Raw genomic sequence first — 21,004 nt, forward strand, 5'->3', positions numbered from 1 at the left:
CAGTGTGTCTGCATCCTTAGAAGCAAGGAGCTTCCCTCACTAACAAACCTTCCACCACCCCAGAGCCTGAAGCAGTGTGTCTGCATCTTCAGAAGCAAGGACGTTCTCTCGCTAACAAATTATCCACTGCTCCAGAGACTTAAGCAGCATTTCTGTATCCTTAGAAGCGAGGACCGTGGCTATTTTTGATCTGTACTATTCCCCAGCGAAGATAGCTAAATGGGGAACAAATCGTGGGGATCTATGTCCCAGATGCGCCTTGAGGGCAGCCGATCTTGTGCATATGTTATTTGATTGTCCTGCACTAGTCTCTTTTTTCAAAGAAATACAATGTTTTTTGAATTCAGGTCTTGGAGTCTCTGTTAATATCACACCTCAATTAGTGTTATTTGGATATGAGTTTGGGGTAAATATTAGAAAGCGCTCAACCCCTGAGAAAGGGTTTTTGTTTATATGTATGGCTATTATCCGCTGGTATATTACCTCCCAATGGCTCAGTCCGGATGCATCGTCTTTTTCTATATGGAAGGCTAAACTATTATCCCTGTATAATTTGGAAATTGCTTTGTACAAACATAAAGGTAAAAGAAAAAAAGAATTTGGTTTTGCATTATGGGCCCCAGTAATGAACTGGGTCTGATTGTTCTATTTTTGTTCTTGTGTACTGCTTATGTAAAGAGAATCGTTTTCTGACTGTAAGTTTGATATCATCAATGCTGATTTAAATAAAATCAATAAAAAAATTTAAAAAAACAACAAACCTTCCAACTCACCATAGCCTGAAGCAGTGTGTCTACATCCTTAGAAGCAAGGAGCTTCTCTCACTAAGAAACCATCCCCCACCCCAGAGCCTGAAGCAGTGTGTCTGCATCCTCAGAAGGAAGGAGGTTCTCTCACTATCAAACCACCAATGGCACCACAGCCTAAAGCAGTGTGTCTGCATCCTTAGAGCAAAGACCCCCTCTCACTAACAAACCATCCACGGCTCCACAGCCTGAAGCAGTGTGTCAGCATCCTTAGAAACAAGGACCTTCTCTCACTAACAAACCATTCACCGCTCCACTCCCTTAGGCAGTGTGTCTGTATTCTTAGAATCAAGAAGATTCTCTCACTAACAAGCCATCCACTGCCTCAGTGCCTGAAGCAGTGTGTTTGCATCCTTAGAACCAAGGAGCTTCTCTCACTAATACACCTACCACTACCCCAACACCTGAAGCAGCGTGTCTGCATCCTTAGAAGCAAGGACCTTCTCTCACTAACACACCTACCACTACCCCAACACCTGAAGCAACGTGTCTGCATCCTTAGAACCAAAGACCTTCTCTCACTAACAAACCATCCAACTCACCATAGCCTGAAGCAGTGTGTCTGTATCCTTAGAACCAGGGCACGAGTCGGGGTACACGCGGGTGGAGTCCACTAACTTTCTACACAGGGTGGACGTGCCAAGAAGTTAGGCCCCACTGAAAAAGATCGTGATATTCGTCCTGGTGTAACTTCCAAACACCGGGACACATTCAGCAGCGCCTTCACGTTGTTGTCTGCTTTTAATCATAACAACGTGCATCCAGGGACGGAACGGGACGGGGCTTTCATATTTCTGACTCCCGCTGGGCCCATATCAAAGGCCGAATTTGAAGGGTCATCAGGCCTCCTTTTTAGGTCTTGCCTACGCAGCGCGCATGCACTGCGTAGGCAAAAAGACCTTTAGCGTTCGCTTCGACTTTTCAGCCAAAAACGTGCACGCGTTCCATTACCTTCAATGGCGACACGTGCATGTCTGGAGATTCACTTGCGGGAGCGAGCGGCTGGTACCATATGCTATCAATTATCGCGGCGCCAGCCGCTCGCTCCCGCAAGTGAATCGCGCAGGCCCCCTCCTCCTGCTGCCGCGCGAGGCGCGCGCGCTTGTTTATTATTTTTATTTTTGTACTTTCCATTTCTTTTCCATTATCGGGAAGCGTTTTCTATTATTATTGTTTCTTTCTTTTGAAACTGGGCTTCCTTTTGATAAGCCACCTCTAATAGTCTGTTCTCTTTGCCATCACCATTTCTTACAGGCCGCGCCACCCGGGGGCCTGGTCATCTAGCGAAACAGGCTCTGACACGGCCGCACCTCAGGTCACTCAGTGGAATGCGGATTCCTTAAGCACTCCATTCGTTTCCCTGCGCCGTCTCTTTTACATTTTCACTCCGCTCGTCACTTTATAATGCTGCTCATGGCTGTTCAATCTGATTCTGCCATCGGAGGGAGAACGTCACAAGCACGCGTCCAAGGTAATAGATACGTCTTGCAGTCGGCGGCTTTTCCTTATTGTTTGTAGCAAAATTGTTTAAACTGTACAATGAAACAGTTTCTGCACTGATATCCTTGGGGCATTTCAAGTTTTCTGTAGCGCTTATGCTTGCAGGTGATGCTGGTTTATTTCTAACTGTCCACTAAGTCTGCCATGATGTCACTGTCAGCCCTCATGGCACTCGTGTTACCGACGACCACATTTCAAGTTCTTTGTGGCGCTTGTGCTTGCATGTGGTGCCTTTTTATCTCGGACGTTTCACTAAGGCTGTTGTGATTTTACTGTCAGTCCTTTGATTACGTGTATTATCGGCCATTACATTCCTTACATTGATATTTATCGCATTCTTACTCCTGTGTCCCGCTTTTAACATGCACTCCAGAGCCACTTTGAGTTGTTTTTTTTGGGGCAGATTTATATAGCGCTAACTCGACCGAAGGTATTGGAGCGCTTTACATGAGCACCGGTTTGTTACAAAAGGACACGTTCATTTTTTGGGGATGCCTGTTGGGATGTTGGGATGACTGTCATGATTGCGATATGAAAGTGTAGAGGCACGCGGTTTTTAAGCTGCAGCTTTCCCCTCCTCGTTGTGCTCTTTGAAACTTCCATTTGCATTCCATATGGCTGCATTTCATTACTCTTTTCAGACATTATCTTTACATATCGCATTCAACTTCTGTTTTCGTCTCTATTAGGGGCGCAACGTTTGTCTGTACTATATTTGTCTTACAAGCCATCTTTTTCTCCCTCTTGCAATATATCACGTTGACTAGTCTGCTTGAGTGTAGGTGCGTATTTACTCCCTATTACGTATTCACTGTGTTCGTGCGCCATCACTTTATTGTCTTGTCCTTTTTTGTTCTTCTTTACCTGGGCACTCTTTACTCCTGCCTTTTCATTCTTTCTTATTCTGAGTGTGCTTCACTTGGTCGTTTCTTGCCCTGACCGCACCTTGTCCAGTTTAGCAGTATATGTGCACCCACCATGATGGTTACGGGGGTTGGACACACGTGTTCTATCTGCTTTTACTCACGTTAACATCCACCAGGTGCCCTTGCAGGGGGGGGCGCATTTCATCTAGTTTTCCATGACGCTAAAATGGATTTGCGCCACATGCTATTACCAGTATTATTTTGGGCCACGGCCAGGCCAATTGTATATTTTACAGCATGGGTACTCACAAACTTTCTCTCAGGGCCCAAATTTTCAGTGTGGTTTGTGGCCGAGGGCCGCACCGGTGGGGGCTGGTCAGTGGGGGAAGGGCTACAGTAAAAAAACAAGCATTGGCATAGCCAATAGGTCTCGACTTTGGGACCTTTTAAGTATTTAGTTATGCAGCGCAATATCCTTACTGCAACAACATTAACTGTTGCATGGCTAAACACTTATAAGGTCCCAGAGGCGAGACCTATTGGTTATGCCAATGCTTGTTTTTCGAGTCTCCTGGCTGGCAGCAGTCAGGAGCCTCACACCTAGGTGCAAATGCAGCAGAAGGGAAACAAAAGCTCACACCTTGTTCGCACTTTGCACATACTTAAGAGAGGCAGCTTTTCACTTTCTTTGTTCATTCCCTGTTTACAAGACATGCATGCACTGTAAGAATGTCAGATGTGTTGATCTTTCCCAGTATTTGCACAAAATGAATAGCATTTATTATAGGGGTTACTACCCCTGAGGAGGCGTAGTAATACTTTATATATCACCATTTCTTCTTTTAAAGCACTATGGGTAGAGAAAGCTTTACGCCGACAAAGGGCAACATTGGTTTATGTGAAGCTTACAAAAGTGTGAATCTTCTGCCTGTCAGGAGGGTTTGCAAGTATACTCGAAATGTGCTCAAATGTACTCATGATAGACCTGCTAAACATATATGTGAGGGCTTAAGATCTGATGTCACTTCTTGTGATGCCACTTGCTGTGACCTCACGCCCTGTGATGTCACATGCCTCACGCGATGCAAGTCACGTGCCATGATGCTGCTTGCATACTGATTAATTAGGTTAGTCCCCCCACTTCTGTGTTTTAGGACTTGTGCCCTGCATAGAACCAAGGACCTTCTCTCACTAACAAACCATCCACAGCTCCACAGCCTGAAGCAGTGTGTCTGTATCCTTAGAAGCAAGAAGGTTCTCTCACCAACAAGCCATCCATTGCCTCATTGCCTGAAGCAGTGTGTCTGCATCCTTAGAACCAAGGACCTTCTCTCACTAACAAACCATCCACCACTCCACAGCCTGAAGCAGTGTGTCTATATCCTTAGAAGCAAGTAGCTTCTCTTCCCAACAAACCGTCACCCGCCCCAGAGCCTGCAGCACTGTGTCTGCATCTTTAGAAGCAAGAAGGTTCCCTCACTAACAAGCCATCCACTGCCTCATTGCCTGAAGCAGTGTGTCTGCATCCTTAGAAGCAAGGAGCTTCCCTCACTAACAAACCTTCCACCACCCCAGAGCCTGAAGCAGTGTGTCTGCATCCTTAGAACCAAGGACCTTCTCTCACTAACAAACCTTCCACCACCCCAGAGCCTGAAGCAGTGTGTCTGCATCCTTAGAACAAAGGACCTTCTCTCACTAACAAACCACCCACCGCTCCACTCTCTGAAGCACTGTGTCTGTATCCTTTGAGGAAGAAGGTTCTCTCACTAACAAGCCATCCATTGCCTCATTGCCTGCAGCAGTGTGTCTGCATCCTTAGAAGCAACGAGCTTCCCTCACTAACAAACCTTCCACCACCCCAGAGCCTGAAGCAGTGTGTCTGCATCTTCAGAAGCAAGGATCTTATCTAACTAACAAATAATGTTTCTGCATCCTTAGAAGCAAGGATCTTATTTAACTAACAAACCATTCACCGCACCAGAGCCTTATACAATGTGTCTGTAAATTTGGAGGCTGGGAGCTTTTCTCTCTTAAGCACCAGTGACTAACACAGTGTGTCTGCACAGATGAGAGGCAGGAAACTTCTGTCATTAACATGCGACCCCCGAACTAGTGACTGATCGAGTGTTTCAGCAATCTCCAAAACAGGAAGTTTATCTCGCTTGCAACCTACCCCGCGCTGCCGGGGAAGCACCACTCCACTGCTAAAAGAGGAAAAATAACATGATAATAAAAGCATTTTATTCTCATTTTATTTTTCCCCGTCTGGCAGCTGACGATGCAAGTCTTCAGCGGGGCGGGGCATGGCAATCCTGTGAGACAGGCATGGCGGGGAGGAGTGATGGGCACTGTTAAGTGCACATGTCTGTTTGACCGGCCGATTTAGGTGCCAAACAGATATGCTCACTTAGGCATCTCCAACCCTGTTGTGCTGCAAAGCCGAGTTGGAGAAACATTATAGGCTCCCAGGCACTGTTTGAACGGCACACAAAGTGGCTCAGACCAATCCCAGTGCTTCTCTCATGCTGGGAATAGCTGGGAACACATGCATAGTATTCCAAGCATGAGAGAAGCACTGGGATTGGCATCTGGGAGCCTGTGCAGTGTGGAGCCAGAGTCCAGGATCAGAGGAGAGAAGCAAGGCAGCGGCCGTCGGAGAGGCAGGTAAGTGTCATTTCTAGGTCTTGCCTGAGCCAGCGCATGCGCTGCTCTGGCGAGACATTTAGTGTTTGGGCTTTTAAAAGTGCTACCGCAGCTTTTTGCCTGGCATCGAGTGTGTGATTACGCGCACACTGATGAGCAGAGACGCCATCTGGCTTTCCTCTCTCATCATGGTGCGCGCACATCGCACACCACTTGCCAACCGGCTTTCACTTTTGCCTTTTAGCAAGTAACACGCATCGCAATCCTCGCATCACAGCGCTCCTCCCCACCACAGAGCGTGCCCCGCGCCTCCCGCTGGCTGCTGCTGCTCTTCATGGCTCATTAAGCAAATCGCTCGTGGGCAGCGCGCGATCGCGATCACTTTCAGTTTCACGGCCGAGCGGCTAATGCTTGTTTAAATAGCTGCTATATGACTGCTATTGGTGTAGCCAATGGGCAACAAAATAGATGATTGCTGCCTCAACACAGCCCAAAGCCACCCAAAATAACACTGCTAGTTATCCTCCTGCAGAATGGGGTGAGCGTAATTTCCACTGTGTCACCTGTTGTAAAGAGACCTGGTCAGGTGTTCGTTACCTGACATGTAAATGACACGGTTTATTCGTAAAGGCCTCTGAGACGCGCCAGTCTGTCGGCAGAATTTTTACATTTAAGTGGCTAACCTTGATAATATATCCCTGACTTTACCCAGCCCTTCTGGACTCTCAAACCTTCATTCGACTTACTCGGGCAAACCTTACTGGCCTTTCAAAGTTCGGAATGTGACTGACTCCGTCCAGCCCTGTAGAGCTTGTGGAGCGACGGTGTTTGCCCGGCCCTTCTGGACTTTCAAAGCACGTCGAAAAATCTCCAAATCTGCCCAGAAAGCAGTTTGCTAGTTTGACATTCGCCAGATCTGCCCAGTCCTGCTAGCCATTCAGAGCTGAACACATGATTGACTCGGCCCAGCTCTTCTGGCCTTCCGTTCCGTAGTTTGCCGTGCACCTGACCTGTCCTCCCTTACCTGCCTTTCAGAGGCAAGTCGGAAAGCCTTTAGATTCCATCGGGTCTGATCGCATCAGCACCTCTGCAGAATATAGTGCCCACCGGCTTCTAGCGCCTCTCCTCCAGGTGCGTGCTTTAATCTCCTGTGTGACACCTTCTTGCAGAATGTCTCGTGCACGTGCGGTGGAATGAAGCTCATCACGGTGTGAGTTCACATTTCACTGAAACCCAGGGTCGTTTCTAGGTGTTTTGCCATCCTAGGCAAGAATTGAAAAATGCCGCCCCCTCCCCTTTACTAACATCACTCTCTCCCCCTGTCATCCAGGCTAGAAGAATTAATGCATTAGATCAAAAAATGTGCCTCGTTATGCCACATAATTTGCCTTTTTTTGACCCATAATTTAGCCTACTCTCCGCATAATTTGGTTCCCTCTGGGGCTTAATTTCAAGTGGCCCTGAGTATAAATAACACCAACAATCAAAGAGCACATGGCAAAACAGCTGAGTAGGTTAACCGTTTGCTGCAGAGATCTGCAGTGTTAGCGGGTCACAAATTGAAATATTTGCACAGTCTACTCAGTCTTTTATATTTCCAATTTAAAAAGGAGTGCCTTTGTGTTGAGTAATAGTGACCTATTATCTAAGCCCCGAGGCACAATTTAATTAGCGATTTGTTTTGTAAGTGGGTGTATAGAGCACAAACATGTAGAACATCACAGCGCAATACAATAGTTGCCTGGGTACATTTGAGTGGTAAATCAGATAGAGCTGTCAAACTGACTGTAGAACCAGGTGGATTGAAGAGTTTTTTTATATGATTTTATTCACGCAGGTCAAGCATCACGCGCTTCATATATAGCCGCTGCTGATATGTCTCGCCGCATAAATCGTGACAAACAACCCGAAAAGCTAAAGCGCAAGAGGCAGAGCACAATGTGAACTTGTTTTTATTGCAGGTTAGAAAATAAATGATGGCTATTCGTATTTTTTTCACTATTTCCAGACCATAATAAGACCGGAACCTGTATTTTGGGGTGAAAAAACAGAAAGACAAATTCAGATTGATGTGATGTGATGGAAAAAATAAGCCTTTTGGCACCATATTGAATATGCTACTTACCAGTATGCATCTGTTCTTGGCATGTAGGGCTGCTGACATTAATATCTGTGCATAGATCGCCGCCTAGTGTTGGGTCCGGATGTTTGCACGTTGTTGTCCTGGAAGAGTCTTCGAGGTATCCTGGGATAGGTGACTCCTCCCCTGGACTACAGTGCGCATGGGCATCCTCTCCATCCTCAGATTGTTTTTCGCCATTGTGGCAGTGATGGAGTAGATACAGAAAAGTGATGACCATGCTTACAGTAATTCTGAGAGCTGCAGCTGCTACAGGCGCCGGGGAGGAGGGAGGGCGATATGAATGTCAGCAGCCCTACATGCCAAGAACAGATGCATACTGGTAAGTAGCATATTCAGTTCGAGGCATGTGGGCTGCTGAATTCATATCTGTGCATAGAATGTATAGCAGTGCCCTCTATTAGCGGCGGCTACCAGTGCCAGCTGCAGCGGTCTGAAAAAGGGTTTTGAGAACAGCCTGTCCTACAGCTGCCTGCTGTTTTGATTGCACATCTACACAATAGTGTTTGGTAAATGTGTGTGTGGTGGACCAGGTGGCTGCTCTACATATATCATGCAGGGGAATATTTCCTAGAAAAGCCATGGAGGCCCCTAACTTACGTGTTGAGTGGGCTCGTGGGGGAATAGTTAATGTGCGTTTTGCCTTTTGATAACAAATTTGAATACACTTAACTATCCATCTGGCTATCCCTGCTTTGGAGATGGCGTTACCCTTGTGGTGTGGGGCAAAGGCAACGAACAGTTGTTTTGTCTTCCTAAAGGGTTTAGTCCTGTCGATGTACTACATGAGGGCCCTCCTTACGTCTAGTGTATGGAGTGCTCGTTCCGCGACAGTTTGTGGGTTTTGGAAGAAAACGGGCAGTTCAATAGTTTGGTTCATGTGGAACTGCGAGATTACCTTGGGCATGAATTTGGGGTTGGTACGTAGTACGACCCTGTTGGCGTGAACCTGTATAAATGGCTCTTGAACTGTTAGTGCCTGGAGTTCACTAACCCTTCTTAAAGAAGTGATTGCTACCAGGAAAGCTACTTTCCAGGTGAGGAATTGAATCTCGCATGAGTGGAGAGGTTCAAAGGGTGGACCCATCAGGCGTGTGAGGACCAGGTTGAGGTTCCACATTGGAGCCGGTGGGTTGCGTGGTGGAATGACTCGTTTGAGTCCTTCCAAGAATGCTTTGATGGCAGGCACTCTGAATAGTGAGAGGTGCTGCCTGGTTTGCAGATAGGCTGATATTGCCGTCAAATGGACACGTATAGAGGTGTACGCCAGATTGCATCGGTATAGGTGTAAGAGGTAACAAATGATGTTTTGGATGGATGCGTCCAGCGGGCTAATGTCATTATTACTGCAATAAATGACGAACCTTTTCCATTTGGCTGCATAGCAAGCTCTTGTAGTGGGTCTCCTGGCCTCCTTGATGATGTCCATACAGTCAGGTGGCAGGTTGAGGTAGCCAAACTCTAGGACTTCAGGAGCCAGATTGCCAGGTTCAGCTGTTGCGGATCTGGGTGCTGAATCTCTCCATGGTTCTGCGTCAAATGCGCGGGTTTGATCCGCAGCCTTTGATGCGGCACCACGGAAAGTTCGAGGAAGGTGGTGTACCATGGCTGGCGTGCCCACGTAGGAGCAACTAGGACGAGTGTCAGGGAGTGTTGTCCGAGTTTGCGAGCCACCAGCGGTATCAACGGCGCTGGGGGGAAAGCGTACGCAAATCTGCCGGACCAGTTCATCCATATCGCATTGCCCTGCGACTGCGGATGTGGGAACCTGGCGGCAAAGCTTTGGCATTTTGCATTTTCGCTTGTGGCGAAGAGGTCTATCTCTGGATGACCCCACTGCTGGAAGTACGGTTGGAGTACTGATGGGTGTAACTCCCACTCGTGCATCTGGTGGCTGTGTCTGCTGAGCAGATCCGCCATCTGGTTGTCCTTGCCCGGGAGGTGCTCTGCCATGAGGAACATGTTCCTCTGAATGGCCCACTTCCACATGCTCTGAGCCAGATGAGACAACTGTGGAGAGTGTGTTCCTCCCTGCTTCTGTATGTAGTACATGGCAGTCATGTTGTCCGTCCGGATCAACACGACTTTGTTGCACAGATGTACTTTGAATGCCTTCATGGCCAGGAAGATTGCCATCAGTTCCAGAAGGTTGATGTGCATCTTCTTCTGTTGTGTCGTCCATAGTCCCTGCACTGTGTAGTGGAGTACATGAGCTCCCCATCCCTGGAGAGACGCGTCCGCTGTCAGTACTATTTGTGGAACAGGCTCTTGGAACGGTCGGCCCTTGCAAAGGTTTTGAGGATTCCACCAATGCAGAGAGTTGTATGCCCGACCGCTCACCAACACTAGGTCTTTCAACTGTCCTTGAGCCTGATTCCACTGACGTGCTAAGCACTCCTGAAGCGGGCGCATATGTAATCTCGCGTGTGGGACTATGAAAATGCAGGAGGCCATCATGCCTATCAACTGCATGAACACTCGTGCTGGAAGTGAGTGTTGGGGTTTGAACCTGGAGATCAGCATTTGCATGCTGTTGATCCTCACTAAATTTGGCTGAGCTGTGGCCGCCAGAGTGTCTATAGTCGCACCTAGGTACTGTTGTACGTGTGCGGGCTGGAGATGGGATTTTGGGTAATTTAGTGAGAACCCCAGACTGTGAAGGAGGTGAATGGTGCGGGACATGTGGCTGGCACATTGCTGGGCTGACTTCGCTTGAACGAGCCAGTCGTCCAGGTAAGGGTAGACGTGTATGTGCTGCCTCCGTAGATGTGCCGCCACAGTAGCTAGGCACTTTGTAAACACCCTTGGTGCCGTTGTCACGCCGAAGGGAAGGACTCTGAATTGGTAGTGCTGTCCTTGAACAGTGAACCTGAGGTATTTTTTGTGTGATGGGTGAATGGGTATGTGGAAATACGCATCCTTGAGGTCCAGTGTGGCTAGAAAGTCTCCCTGCTTGAGCAGCGGGAGGACTTGCTGGAGAGTGAGCATGTGAAAATGCTCGGAAAGAATGTATCTGTTTAGGGGTCTCAGGTCCAATATAGGTCTGAGTGACCCGTCCTTCTTCGGTATTAAAAAGTACAGGGAGTACACCCCCGTACCTTGCTTGTGGACGGGTACGACCTCTATTGCGCCTTTTAGAAGCATGCTTTGCACCTCCTGCTGTAAGAGCGTTAAGTGCTCTGAGGACATAGGACGGTTTCTTGGAGGAATTGTGGGTGGAGTGGAGGTTAGCTCTAGACAGTAACCGTATTTGACAATATCTTTGACCCACCTGTCCGTGGTGATGGAGTTCCACGTGGACAGGAACCTTTGTAGCCTTCCCCCGACAGGTGGTATGTGGTCGGGAGGAAGGGAGAGGGCGTCACTGCTTGTTCTTGGGGGAGGACCTGGTGTTGCCGTAGCCGCGTCCTCTTCCCTTTGTACTGGAGCCACGATATCCACCCCGGGTGTTTTTATCGTAGGTGGTTTGTGTATTGCCCTTGTTGTATGTCTGCTGTGACCCCTGTCCTCTACCTGCTCCTCTATTGCCGGGGCGACGAAAGGAGCTGCTCCGAAAGGACTGAGTCTGGAGAGCCCCCATGGACTTTGCGGTGTCCGTGTCCTTTTTTATTTTCTCAAGGGTGGTGTCAACCTCCGGTCCGAATAAATAGTCGGGGTTGACAGGCTGGTTGAGTATATTATTTTGCACCTCAGGTTTGAATCCGGAGATTCGCAACCAGGCATGTCGTCGCAGCATGACGCTTGTGTTAATGGCCCTGGCAGCCGTGTCTGCGGCATCTAGTGCACACTTGATGGAAGCATTTGTGAGTAGCTGTCCCTCTCTGATAAGAATTTCTGCACCTTCTTTGTACTGGTCAGGGAGATGTTGGAGTAGTTGCTCCAATGTGTCATAGTGCGCTCTATCGTAGCGAGCGAGGAGCGCTTGAGTGTTGGCTATGCGCCATATGTTGGCAGCCTGGGCGGCAACTCGCTTGCCGGAGGTCTCTAGCACCTTGGACTCTTTGTCCGGGGGAGGAGCGTCACCTGTCGTCTGCGAGTGTGCCCTCTTGCGAGCATTCGCTACGACAATGGAGTCTAGTGGTAATTGGCCTCTGATGTAAGTAGGGTCCCCAGGCGCCGATCTGTATTTCTTATCGATCCTGGGGTTTATCACTCGTGCCCTGGTGGGTTCTTTGAAGATGTCCTTGGCTGGTTTGAGGACCCCTTTCAACATGGGCAGAGCCTTTACATGTCTTTCTGAGGATGCGAAGGTGTCCATAAGAAAGTCGTCCTCGATGGTGTCAGAGTGAAGCTGCACTCCATGATTATTTGCGGCACGTTCGATAAGAGCGTTGAACGCTGCAGTGTCCTCTGTGGGAGATGTTTTCGCCCCATAGAGTTGTGGGTCCTGTGCATCTAGAGGTGCACCTGGATCTACAGGGTCGCCCCAAGTTTGATCAGGGTCCTGTTGGTAATCAGGGTCTATGTCTCCGTGGTAGGGGACTTGGTCATCCATGTAATCCCCCAACACATCCGTGTCGGAGTGTGTGGGAGAGAATGATTGTGGATCCTGGTAGGGCGAGTGGTAAGATTCGCTTAGGAGAGGTTCTGAGTCCACAGGCAGCTTCCTTTTTAGCGGGATCCGGAAAGGGTCCAAAGGTGGCTCCGAAGTTATCCTCCGTTCGTGGATAACCATCCTGCCGGTGTTGGCGTCGATGACATGTGACGGAGACGCCTCAGCAGGTGTAGTTGTGGTGTGGGTGACCCGTGTCCTGAGTTGGAATATTTTTGGGATCGTGGACGGAGGCAGGCCAAAAGTAATGTTGGCTGGCGCCGAAGAGGCTGCTGGAGCTTTTATTGGGCCGGAGCCCGACGTGTCCTGGAGGACCGTTTTGGTTTTGCTGCTTTGTGCTGCACCAGGTCGCACTTTGAGCGTCTTTGAGGCTTTCGCGCCGACCAGGTCTGTCGAGGCGGTCGTCGACTTTTTCGGCGCCGGCGGGTCATCGAGTCGAGGGGCGGGAATTGCCGTCGACGTCTTCGATGCATGAGTCTTCGGTGTTGCCGTGGAAGCGATGTGAGACGCAGCCGGCAGTGTGACCTTTGGTGTCGATGGCGTCGACGCCGGGAACCGATCAGGTTTGTTGGCACCAAAGGCCTTTTTCCGCATGCCGACTCCGACGTCGGCCACTTCAAGTTCGGCACCGAAGTCTGGCTTGGTGCGCTCGGTGCCGACGCGCTTCGCTGGCGTCGAAGGTGTGGAAGGCCTCGATCCGACCAGCGCCACTTTTGGTTTCGGTTTCGATTGAACCAGTGCAGCTTTCGGTTTCGGTTTGGAAGAAGGGAAACCAGCCGGTTTAGGTAATAATGGCTGCCGCTGAACGTCCGAGGCCGGGCCCGAGGGCGGGGCCGAAGAACTGCGGGATAGGTCTCGGGTAAGGCCCGAAGGCGATCCCTCGACCGGAGCCATAGACTGTGGCACTGGGCTCTCTTCAGTCTGAACGGGTAGGCCTTGCTCGTCATTGGAGCTACTCTCTTCGGCCCCTAAGGCCTCATCGTAGTCTCCTACCTCGGTGTCGTCTTCATCTCTGCGAAAGAGTGATTCGTCGACGTCGTTCGATCCGGAGTCATGTTCGGAAACGGGACTGGAGGGTAGGATCTCCAATTCTTCGACATCTTCGGTCTCGGCGTTGAAGATGTCTGCCGGGGCCGGTGCCGCGTGCTGCGCTTCGAGTCTTGCCGCTCGTCGATTCCGTAGAGTCTTCTTGGAACGGAACCGGGCACAGGCCATGCATGTCGATTCGTCGTGATCCGGCGAAAGGCATTTGTTGCACACTGGATGGACGTCGATGTGGGGATATTTCGCATTGCATACCGGACATCTCTTGAACGGTGTCCTCGATTCCATCGTCGATGTCGTCGATGGGCAGGTAAGAAGCGAAAAGTCGGTGCTGAAAGTTGTTAAACTAACAAAGGAGTATCGAAACCGATCGAGAAAACAGTACCGACGCGAACTAAAGGCCTTTTGGCCTCGATAAAGTTTTTCCTAACTTGAGCTAAGATAGCACATCCGAACCCAATGGCGGAAAAAAACAATCTGAGGATGGAGAGGATGCCCATGCGCACTGTAGTCCAGGGGAGGAGTCACCTATCCCAGGATACCTCGAAGACTCTTCCAGGACAACAACGTGCAAACATCCGGACCCAACACTAGGCGGCGATCTATGCACAGATATGAATTCAGCAGCCCACATGCCTCGAACATTTTTTTATGTGTGGCGTGCTATTAGCCACCTGTTTGCACTGCTTAAACACAAATGAAATTTGTGAGTTATAAAACAATTACCTGACACGTTTATTTTATTTCCTAGGCACCAGAGCAGCCGACACAAACTGTCCATCTACCGCACCCTGAGAGAGAGGGTGGTGCGACGTGCGCGACATAGTCACCGTCACTGGCTGCGGCCTAAAGCACCGCTCGGGGACTGGCCAAAAATGATGCCCAGGGGACCCACACACTGGTACCGCCGGCCCGCTCCACACACCACTATGCTAGGGTGCGCTGTTCAGCATGTACAAGCAGGTGCGCTTGCACTCACATACAGGTGCTGCTGCCTGACCATGAGGCAAAAAAGTTGCAAAGTGCAGTACAACTTTTTATGATGTAGCCCCTCTCTGAATGACTTTTTGTGAACCTAGGCCCTTATTCCTTACTGCTCATACAGATTGAGTCTCCCAATAAGTTGCAGTGATCTACGACATGAATTCTGGGAAGAAATTATGTTTGACACTTTAAGAAAGAGCTTATTGTGCTGTATGTTGTGTCCTTTCCCCATTAGCTCCACTTCTCCACGTTTTTCTTTCTATTTTACTTTCCCATTTGTCACTTGGAGCACTGCAAAGTGTTCCTTGCAAACTTAGTATTGTTATTTAAAAAGCAATATATTTGTAGCTTTTCTTACTTTTTTTACGTTCACTTACATGTGTACTCTTTTCCATGTGTCTGCACGAGAATGATGACATTATTTATACTGCTTTTAAAGGTTATGAAATTGGTTCCCTGTGGTTTCTTTACAATGCTGAAATTATAAAAAAGAAGGATAACATACGTAAAGAACTTCACCTGCTACTTCTGTGAAATGAATGCAGACTGTTCCAGTATGCATTATATGCTTGCACAAATAAAAAAAAAATGTTCCCCCTTTTGCTGCCCTAGCCCTTTTGCCGCCCTAGGCAGCCGCCTAGTCTTGCCTAATGGTAGAAATAGCCCTGCTGAAACCCCAGGAGTTTTCCGCAGTGACACCGCCCCGACCTTCTTCTCTGTCCTCTCACACAGCTGGGGTGCGGCAGATACGAGGCAGAGCACCGAGGCTGCATCACAGCTCGGAGGGGTAATGCGCCTTCTCCAGCGCACTGGACATCATCTGCAAAACAGGAGTTTTCATGCTCTCCAGGTCGATTAAAGGAGTAGCACTAGTTAGGGAACAATGGCACTTACAAGTCAAGCGCCTAAAAACATTGCGATGTTAATTAATGCCGTGTTCGATCCTGAGACCCTTGCATAATAAACGGCATACAAGGATTCTGGATTTTTCCCCCCAACTAACCCAAAGCAAAACGAGACAACCGTGGAATTTAAAGACAAAAACGCGAGGGAGTGTGGCAAAAAAAAAAGACTCAGGGGCATATTATCAAGCACAGCGTTAACATTATCGCCGCTTTAGCGGCAGAAAACTGCCGCTAAAGCGGCGAAAATTGGGCTTGATAATATGCCGCAGAGAATTCCAATAGAAGCCCATATTGACACCAGAACCTGGGCTTCTATTGGAATTCTCTGCAGCATATATCAAGCCCATTATCGCCACTTTAGCGGCAGTTTTCTGCCGCTAAAGCGGCGATAATTTTAATGCTGTTTCTTGATAATATGCTCTTAAGACGGCACGGGATAAACTGCATTGCCAAAGCAATAGGTCACCTCTGCTAAATAGTGTCTTTTGGAGAAGCAGCACAGCGCCGTCCACAAAAAGACAAAATTTGAACCAAGGTGTGATGATGCGACTGCAATTCCACCAGGGCGCGTGATGACGTTTTTTTTTGGCGCGAAAGGGAACATTTAAAACCGCATTGGGGGTGAGAGCGATAACGGAGAGGGAAATGCAGGGGACAAGAATGGGAAAATCATCACACAAGAGAGAAAGCCCCCCAGGGCCGGCTTTAGCACTGGTGGTGCCCTGTGCAACAATGTTTGTTGGCACCCCGCCCCACACTGACCACCTCACCACGGATTCCCTCACTACCACCATTTGACAATGCCCCCCCTCCCAAGTCTCCATAACCACTGTCTCTCTGATTCATTTAGTTTTATAGCGCCACTCATACCAGTTTAAGGTGTCCGAACACTTTACATCACACATACATTGCACAGAGACAATCATAAGTGTGTAAATCCGTGTATAGGAAATGTTGCATAAGACAGAGGCCTACAAGGTGTAGGAGTCACATGTTATCCATACTGGTAGGCAGTATAATTTAAGAGCCCTTGGTCTGTAAAAGTACCAATTCAGAATTAAAAAAATATCACCATTGTTAGGGGTTTTCTTTAATAAGAAGAATTGATTTCTACCCAAATGAACACTTTTTGCAATATAAGGATAAGGAAAGACTGGGCAAAAAAGCTGCAATATATTCCTTGCAGTTTCCATGCAGCTTTTTGCCGACAGTTAAGAGCTCACTGCTCTATATAAGGGTTTTAACTTTTAAACTGCAAGTAAAACAAGCATTGGCATAGCCAATAGGTCTCGCCTTTGGGACCTTATAAGTGTTTAGCCATGCAACACTTGATGTTGTTGCACCAAGGATATTGTGCTGGATAACTAAACACTTATAAGGTCCCAACGGCGAGACCCATTGGCTATGCCAATGCTTGTTATAATTTTAATTAGGTTTTTGCTTTTTATTGTTTTCCTCCTCCTGCCGCACCACTAAGCAATGATAGCAGCCGCCGCTGTCAGCCCCAGTGACTAATGCTGTGTGTCTGCACATCTGAAAGGCAGGATGATTCTGCTAGAGAACTAGTGACTTACGCCGTGTCTGCAAACTCAGAGACAGAGCGCTTCTCTCACTTATAAACTTACCCCGCGGCAGAGCCCGATGAAGAGATCTTCACACTTCCAAGATGGTGAAATTATCACACTCACAAACCAAATCCCACTCCCGAGAAGAGGCATGTACTTTAGTGGTTAAATTACCGTCATTGAAGTGTGGGTGCAGTTGGAATAAAAATATTTTAGCTGAGTTCTCCACGCATTATATGCCTTAAGTTAGCATTCGCGGCACCATTTTATATTCAGCTGCCATTTTGAGCCATGATCGAAACTAACTTCTGTCTCACTCTCTCTCTGCCCCAGCTGGAAGCAGCTGCAATAGTTTTTGTTTCTCCAAGGTTGAGCCTGGCTGTACTAATGAATACATTGTTCTTATTAGTGCATACCTTTCCCCCTAGATAACCCTGCTCCCACCCTTAGAGCGGCGGGTGCAGGTCGAGGGACCTTGACGCTGAGATAGCATGTGCCTGGTCCCAGGATCGAAACCCATCCTTCTGCATCGCCTTTGTTCACCAGCTACCAACTGAAAATTTCCAGTCATTGGTTCTGAATTGTACATAATTAGGGCTCCCGGTTTTATGGTATTTATTTTTTGGACATTTCCGTCTGTATTTATCCATATTTTTTTGGGGTTTTATTGAAAAATTAATTGTAATTAGTATATTTCCACATTTATTTAACCAGTATATATGCACTCATGCTTAAATGCCTTCCAGGTTTTAATGCTGTAAACACCCACAGAAGATAAATCAATGCACTTTAATGAAAATATGCAAATGTCAGTATAAACCTTGCACTTATCTACTGCTGTTAAAGCTTCTTTACTAGAATTCCTTTCTTTTTTAGCTCCCTTACCTATCAATCCACACAGCTATTGGCCTGGCAGTCATGGGAGACAGTATTTAGAATTACTCAAAAAGCAACTCAATTTTCGTTTTTATCCACATTTAAAAATAAATACAGACAAGAAGATTAAAGGTTTCTGTCTGTATTTACCTGTAAAAATCAGTAAAAACAGAAAACAGGGAGCCTTATAGATAATGTATCACCATGCTTACTAAGGTCAGTCTCTCTGCAGCAATCCAAGGAGGCTGGTCAGACCGGACTCCACTCGAGTGTACCTGAATAAAATATACTTGGTTTGTGTTCTCTACTGTCTGACAAACTCTTCATTTGTGTAGAAGGCTGAGAGGTGGTCGCGAGTGACCCGGGTGACCCTAATCGGGTCACTTCCTTCAGTGCTTTGGTTCTTTTTTTGGCTTAATACATTTATTGAATAGTACCTCGACAGCATCCACTACCGATAAACAAATCAGATCCTAGAGCATACCCCTAATTCCAAATCGTCACTCTATGTCATTAGAGTTCTCTATTCTAACACATTGTTCTTATATATACTACTTATGCAGCCAAACTACATAAAATACTGTGTTCTTATCGTGTACCATTGATGGAGCAAAAGGGCAGGGTTTGCATTGTGCAAAGGCTTGGTGCAATTTTTGAATCCCAGCTGTACTCGAGTGGATGGATCTTTGTATCAAATGGAGGTTTCGACTGTTCTGTGGCATATCAACAACAGTGAAGCACATTTTGTCCCACAAGAATGGCAGAGAGTAGCAGATTTGCAACCCATAGAGGCTTGTTTGCAAGTTAGCAAAGTTACAAACTCAAATCAGTCAATTATTCGTAAATGAATTTTATTTAAGGATTATTGTAGGCAAATCATGAAAGATCCGGTTCCACTTAAGGGAAACTCTCTAAAGCTAAGCTAAGATTTCAGAAGGGGAGTCGAGGAAGTTAAAGCCGAGGTGTCAGCAAATTAAACCTCTAAGACAGAATCAAATGAAGGCTCCAAACAGACAGAGAAGAAACATGCCTGCTTGAGAGATTGACTCTATGGGCAGAAATAAAACAAGCACAGGGCCTAAAGAGAGGCAGAGGGGCATCTGCCTTCAAAGGTGGACAGGTGCAAAGCTGACTGTCTAAGTTTAGAGATGCACTGTGAAAACATAGAGTTCAACAATCTGGACACTGGAAACTCCCAGTGTCAGCCCTCTCCTCATGACTAATTCAATGGACAACTTCAGCTTTGTGGCCTTCATAGATGTGCAGGGGAGGAAACATCTCAGCCAGTCCATTTCACGCGTAGGTGGGCCCTACTGCAAACACGATAAGTGGGTCCATCCTTCACGGTCGGTGCTAAAAGTCAGCTATGCTGTAGGCCCTTAAGACCTCTAGGCCCCGTGCCACTACATTTGCAGCTCTACAGATAGCTACAACCTTAGCACTGACATTGACAGTGAAGCTTGGTCATTCTGTTAGTGTTAGAGTAGACCTCTGGGAAGGGAGCCTGTTGCTTGGTTGACTGTGAAGTTTGGGGCCACATCACCCAGCTCTGCTGTAAAAAGCTTGTACGTTAAGGTAGATGATTCTCTCCAGATGGGTAGTCGGGTATCTGCAACTGTGTCTTCCTGTATATTTTATTTTCGTCACCTTTGACCACTGTTTCCTCTGCTCCCTCGTGACTCCCGATGGCTTATTATTTTGGCCATTATAGGGGCATGGCTGGATTATTGCAACAGTCTATATCTAGCCATAAAGAATTCTCTTCTTACTAGATGTCTAGTGCATGGTGTACAGTCATTTTCCCCTGCCTTGAGTGCCCAACTGCAAGTATCTGGTAAACTGTTTTCAGGTCTCGCCTATGCAGCACGCATGCGCTGCCTAGGAAAAAGACCTTTAGCTATCGATTCCGTTTTGCTGCCAAAAACGTGCACGCATTGCATTGCTTTGAATGGCAATGCATGCACATTTGGCGATTCTCTTGCGGGAGCGAGTTTTAAAACCTGGTTGCAATTAACATATGGTTCCTGCTCGCTCCCGCAAGGGAAACAGGCCCAGGCGCCCTCCTCTAACCCCTCCCCCTGCTGCCTCCTATTCTCCTGTCAAACTTGTTTTTTACCAGCGCGAGGCACGCGCGCTTGTTATCTGAGTCACGACCGTTCCATCGTTTTCACAACCTGCTTTGTACGTTTCTGCATTTGGACATTGAATAACGTACACACATCTTTTATGTTCCTCTTTTGTAGTTATTTTAAACCTTTCCAAATATAAGAGTGTATATTTTATGCTTCACACGGGTCCAAAGTGTCAAATCCGCCCCACCCACAAAAGTGCAGCGTTTATCCTTGACAGTTATCCTTACTCACCCATACATAGCTTTTATTCCTCAGCCATGCCTGTTCTTTACCGCTGTTAACAGTACAGCGCCGCACCCTTTGTATACTTCACTAACTCACAACTCTTCCAGCTGGAGCCACGCTCCACACCATATCAACTCATGAAATGTCGTTAATTTTAGGATAGCTACCAAAAAACGTGCTTATGGGGGATTTAATGTTAATGAAATGTGGCAAAAAGGATTAGCACACTGTTGGGCATTATGAAAATCCGACTGGATGTTCCCCTTTCGTGTGTCGACCAGCCCATCCTTACTTCGCGCTATTTGGAGGTTGTCACTTTGATGCAGTTGCCAGGTAATTATAATTTGTGTGTTTGACTACTAAAGAGTAAATGCCATGAGAGATAAGGGATGCACTGTGCCGTGCAGTGGAAATTCTATATTTGTCTATGATACTCTCTTGCTCTCCCCGCTGCAGCCCTGATCTGTGAGTTACAACCCAGAAGCAAAGGCGGCTAGTGAAAGAGGCGCGGGGCTACCTGGTTTCAAAGCTTGCTTTAGGCCACAGACTGAACCTGGACGGCTTCCATATGTCCTCAAGTAAAGTTGTAGTCCTTCTTCTATTTTTGTGAAATGTCCCACTTTTTGGTTTTAAACTTCTGGTCACCATATCTTAACCCCCTCGGGCCCCACAGTCCTCCCCCAGTCCATACCCGAGCAAGGACCTCCGTGACGTGGATTGAATGTTTCCTGCAGCCCTGGGTGCTTGCTGTAAACAGACTGGGGTG

Source organism: Triturus cristatus, chromosome 4_2 (assembly GCF_964204655.1).
Source record: "Triturus cristatus chromosome 4_2, aTriCri1.1, whole genome shotgun sequence".
NCBI lineage: Eukaryota > Metazoa > Chordata > Amphibia > Caudata > Salamandridae > Triturus > Triturus cristatus.